At 37.8% G+C, this 5,895-nt stretch overlaps 1 pseudogene; it reads right to left on the bottom strand.

Annotated features, from left to right (window-relative positions):
* Window positions 1-1,551: 1,551 nt before the first annotated feature.
* LOC104866061 lies at window positions 1,552-2,415 on the bottom strand (annotated as a pseudogene).
* Between the last annotated feature and the right edge of the window lie 3,480 nt (window positions 2,416-5,895).

Genomic DNA, 5,895 nt, shown 5'->3' with positions numbered 1-5,895 from the left:
CCAATGATGTCCCACGTGTGGTGACTCATTTGTCTATTATGATTCATTGGGATGAGTAAGTTTGGCTGAGCTATTCTTACTTGGGGTCTTTCAGGAAAAATGCAGTCAAATGGTGGCTGAGGTTAGAGTTATCTGGATTACTAGATTGGCCTTACGAGATGGCCTCTTTCTTCATGTATATCTTGTAGCTGGCTGTCTGGCAAGGTGGTCTGAGAGAAGTCAGACCCCTTACATGTTGAATAACTTTCCTTGGATCAAGTCTTTGAAAGACCACAGAAGTTCTGCATAGCAATTTTCAAAATAAAAAATATATATGTATAAAATTGACTTAGAAAAAATGAATCTGATGGTAGCAAAAAAAAAGAGAGAGAGAGAGAGATGGAGGGGAAGGGGAACAAAAGAATTGAGATGTGTTGTATATGTGTATCAGTTTCTCACAATGAATATAATCATTATGTACTACAAACATGTGCCAATAAAAATTTTAAAGCTACAATATTTTAATACAAAATATTGTAGCTTTAAAATTACACATTTGTTTCTTTGTTACTTTTTTTTTTGTTGTTTTTTGTTTTTTTAGTACTGAGTCTCAAACTCAGGATCTTGCGCTTGTGAGGCAGGTGCGGTGCCACTGCACTAAATCCTGGGTCCTTCTCTGTTACATTTTGTGCATAACAGAGTCCAAGTTCCATGAGAAAAGCAGTATTTTGCTCAGCACTATCTACTCTATGCCTAGCACCTAATATGTGTTTGGAAGTTTTTGTTAAATAAAAAAGCAAGTGGATAATTGGCAAGTACTAAAAGTTGTGTGGCTCCAAAACATTCCTTAGAATCTTTACCGTGAATAATTATTATAGAATATTTATAAAAATTGAAGCTCAAAATGGCTTTCTAGTTTATAATTGAAGAGATGGAAGAGAGAAAAAGTGGCAAACACAGTGCTGAGAGCCGGTAGTCTGTGGATCTCGTATTTCTAGCAAACAGAAGCGCTGTCTCCTCACAGATGCTGGCTTCCCTTCAAGAGCAATGGACACCTTTATCATTGGTCACTTACAACACATCTGGATTCTCTGAAGTCAGGATTCCTCTTCTACAAAGTAAACTTCTGAATCTGTCAGTGCTTTCCGGCCCTCTCCATTACTGCCCTGTGCTACCAGAACTCTAGTAACTGACACAAACGCTGAATTCTGACCACTCCCTTTAAAATAAATAATGTGGTGTCTTTTGTCTCTGATTGAAGCCTTGTATCTTCCCCTGCATGTACGAAACCATGGTAGACTGATTTAGATTTCAAGTGAAGTAAAGGGTCACACCCTTAACAGTTCTCCATACACAGATGTTGCCAAGAACTGCTAGGGTACAAGAAATTCCACTGCAAGAAATCTTCATCCAAAGCTTATAGTAGTATGCTTATTTAATGCTAAATAACCAGAAGTCCTGGCAATTTGTTTCTATAACTGATTGTACTTACTATTTCTTTTTTAAAAGAGAATTATGCCTTTATTCCTTGTTTTGCCAATCAGTCAGGCTGAGTAGTTTGAGTTTGGGTGATCAATCAAAGAGATCAAGTCCCATATCCTCATCGGACTCCTCTGACTCTTCCTTGGCTCCAGCCTTGGCTGGGGCAGTAGCAGAAGCAGGAGCAGCGGTGGTGGCAGCAGCGACAGGGGCATCAGCCACAAATGCAGACAGATCAGCCAAGAAGTGGCTCAGCAAGTGTGAAGGTGTAATCCACAGACAAGGCCAGGACCCGTTGGTACCCACTGATGATACAATGGGGCACAAATGCAATAGCTGGGTAAGCAATCAGCAGACAAACACTGGCAACATTGCGGACACCCTCTAGAAACGAGAATGCAGAGTTTCCTCTGTATTGCCGAGTTCTACAGGGTTGTAGATATTGCCACTGTGGATCACCTGCCGAATGATCAGCCCAAAGGAGCATGGGGAATGTGTCAGAAGGACGGCTTCACTGGCTCCCACTTTGTCTCCAGTCTTAATCAGCTGTACATCACTCAGGAGTTCAGTGGTGCCCCTGGGGATATCACTGGTGATGCCCAGAGCCTGGAAGAAGGTCTTCTCAGACCAATGTTCTGGGCTGGCATGTTGACTTCACGTGGTGCAATGGCACCAGACTGGCAGCAGCTGGCACCTTATTGCCCAGCAGCTTAACCCTGATCTCAGTGAGATCCAGAGCTGGGTCATTCTCCAGGTGCCCTCGAAGAGCCTTGTGCGCCATGGTGTTCCTGCCCGTCAGCACCGCTGCTGGCCCTCGGAGGGACGTGTGGATCTCCTGTGTCTGCTTGGGCCCACATTGTCTGCTCCCACGGTGAAGAATGTTGGATAGTCGTCCCAAAGTTGGGTGATCTTAACAAAGCAGCTGGATTTCCAGGTCGTCCTCTCCTTCCTGGGCATCGTGGCAGTGCCTCAGTGACTGCCACGCAGGGTGTAAAGATGATGTCACCCTCGTGAGGATGCCTGCAAAGAGACTGTACTTACTATTTCCAAGGAAATGCTTTAGGTGGCCACAGTAAAATTGGCCTTTATCCTAAAATAATGCTGTACATGAAATGGAATGCTAAGAGTGAATAAGGCCAATGAAAATGTTTCTTGTTAATTTTCTGATTTATTTATAAACAGTCAATATTAGATATTTCCTCATGTATTTTACTAGTTGTTGAGAAACAAAGAATTTGATTCCTTAAATGAAGTTTCCAAATGGTATTTTTCATGCACAATACATAAAATAATATTCCTGTTTGATGTTTAACAAATATGTCAGTACTAAGTGTATCTGAAAGATATTACACAGTAGGTATTTTGTACAGCACTAGTAGCACAACAGGGAATCAAAGTTCAAAGGGCTTTCCTTCATTTTGGAAAGGAAAAATGGCAAAATGAATGTAAATACTACTTGGAATTACTTAAAATGTCAAAGCAACTTCTATGAAAATCATGGACATTCCTGTTTTACTCAATGCCATTAAATGCTCAGTATCTAATTAACTCTAGATATTGCCAAGGGAACGTTCCAAAAATTTTCTTTGAAGGCCTATAAATTTCAAGCCATAATATTTTAATATTAGAAAATCACTAAAGATAATGAGGCCACCTATTCCTTGTACGTCAGGGCTTTATATGCCTAACATTACCTAATCTCCAAATCTACATGATCCTATGGAGTACCTCAAGGTAAGACATAATCACACTTTAAATCATATTTTTCAAAATGTGTTTTCTGTGATACCCATGGTACAGTCAGAAAGAGAGCTGTGTTAACATTCTAAACTCATGAAACTACATTCGTGCTGGTTAGGAAGTCTGTGGGGTTCCACGATCAGCCATTTCTCTCAAATGCAGGCAACTGATACACAGTTGTCAGAAGAGAGATTGATTATATTGTCATTATTAGCACAGTTGCCCAGTGATATCCTACAAACCTGAGACAGTATTGACACCTGCATTTCTGAGGGATAGTTCTATTATTTTAACTCCAATTATTTGGAGTCATTTATAGACATTGTATAAATTATTATATCATATTGCTTCACCTCTGTGTAATCACCATCATCATGGTTAATACTTATTAAGATGACTGCCAAGATAGACAATTTGTCAGATGTTTCCAGATCTTATTTGATTCTCACAATTAATCTCAGAGATACAGATTAGTATTTTCACTCTCTGGACTAAAACTAAAGCTTGGAAAAATCATGAGCTCTTTCCAAGGCCATGTGCTAGTCAGATAGGTATCAAAACAGGTTAAAATTTATACCTATTAATGGAACAAGAGAAAGAAAAGCAGAGGCTGGTGAGTCTCATTAACAGTTCCTAAAGGGATTCATCAGTTTTCTAGTCAAAACAGCATAAAATATTAAAAATGGCAGTTTAAAAAACTCAAAACATGACCAATGTGAATTGTTAAACATAATATAGACATTGATATAGTATATTCTAGTAATGTACTAGAATCTTGTGGAAAACAAGGTAGATGACATTTAACCGAAATCAAAAACAATAGCCCACAGCCATTGATATGTGCAAATATCCCCCTCAACGTAGATCAAAACTTATTTTTCTTCCTGCTCTGCTCCACCCTATCTCAAAAACACAAGATTTAGTATCTGAATGCAACAGTGCTGATCTTTAAGGCAATCAGAAGGTCTATCCTGAAACTCTATTACTGTTTTGGTTTTCCAACTCGAATTAAAAATTACACTTCCATGAAAGCTACTGCACAGGAATCAATGCAGGAAATGAGCCAGCAGGTACAGCCACCATCCTGAGAGGTGAGGCCTCCACTAATAAAACACTATGAATGGAGTTTGCAACAGGCAGTGAAAAATGGGGACTGTAGTTCCACATGCATTAGAGATTTCACAGTCTCGGCAAGCCAAACAAAGAAGCTAGAGAAAGAGCCCAGCAAAGGCTTTGTAGATGAAAGAAATGAAACAGGGAAACAGCATGACACAAATCATCACTGAGCCATTAATCAGAGGAGATTCATAGATGTGAATGTGGGCAAAGAATTGGGACAAAGGACAATGTACTGTTAAAAGAAGAGATGAATACTCAATGCCTTAAACAACAAAGACAAAATTTCTTGTGTAAGTCAGAGAGAATTGTGGTTACTTGGCACTTTCTTTTCCGGGCATCTTTCAGGTTGAATAAATGGTGTAATAAATTTTTATGACAGAGAAGAACGATGCATTGTTACATTCCTAGCAGAGAAGAGAAAAGAGAATGCTAAATTTTTAATAGAAAATGCTGGAAGAGAAATTCTGAAGAAGGAATTGTTTTAGAGTTGATTCATGACTAAAACCTTACTTGTGTGGATGCAATGATTATTTTTTAAATTTCTGAATATTGACATAAAGAATTTGGGAAAGTTTTGATATCAAGTTCTTTCTTTGATGATTTAAAAAGTCTGTTAAACAAATTGTAATGAGAGCTGCCTCACACACACCACCGCATGCATGAAATAAAACAAGACAGAGATATTTCTTTTAATTTTGGTTAAAAAGTGCAATTAGACTGCAGTTCCATTTGGCTTAAAAACTGCAATTTAGATTTCCTAGAACACTAAAAACTAATTTTTATATAATCATGAGTAGAAAACCCTTTTAATAAAAAGATGATGTGTTATAAGTGATAGAAACTACTGACAGTTAGTAAAGTATGTAAAAATATGAGAATGTTAATTAGATATATGTAATTATCATTTTAGAGATTTATTTACTTTTTGCACTCAGTTCCATTGCAGATAAAATTTTATTGGTAAATTTTGGGTTCTTTTTTCAATTTTCTATATTTTTATTAGTATATATTTTCGGTATATAAGGATTACATTCTTCATAGGCAGTTGGTACATGTGCATACACATCCATTTTTTGCTGTTTTCATTTCTTATACTATATATTTGCAGTACATACTGATTACATTTATCATGGTGAGTTGGCACATGTACATAACACATCGTAATTCTTTATTTTTCCTCCATCCCCTACCCCTATTCCTTCCATCTCTTGGTCCCCCTCCCATTTGCAAAAGCTCTAGTTTCATTTTTTTTCTTCAACTCCCTTTTTCCCATTTCTTTTTCCTCCCTTACCTCCTTCTCCCTTCCTGTTGGTCCCTTTCCTTTGGCAGAAGATCTATCTCCCTATTTCCTGCTATCTTTTATCTTGCTCTTTATTTATATTTTGGTGCTTTTATATAACAGAAACCATGTGATATTTAAACTTGTGTGCCTGATTCATTTCACCTAACATTATGTTCTCTAGGCAATGTTTCCCTTAGGGTTTCTCCTAATATATTTATAGTTGTAGGCCTTACATTAAGGTGTCTAAGCAACTTTGAGTTGATTTTTGTACATGGTGAGAGTTTGGTCCAGGTTTT

The sequence above is a fragment of the Fukomys damarensis genome, unplaced genomic scaffold (genome assembly GCF_012274545.1).
Source record: "Fukomys damarensis isolate Sample0158 unplaced genomic scaffold, DMR_v1.0_HiC HiC_scaffold_18, whole genome shotgun sequence".
Classification (NCBI taxonomy): domain Eukaryota; kingdom Metazoa; phylum Chordata; class Mammalia; order Rodentia; family Bathyergidae; genus Fukomys; species Fukomys damarensis.
The sequence above is the reverse complement of the archived record's forward strand: the minus strand, read 5'-3'. Positions and strand labels throughout refer to the sequence as shown.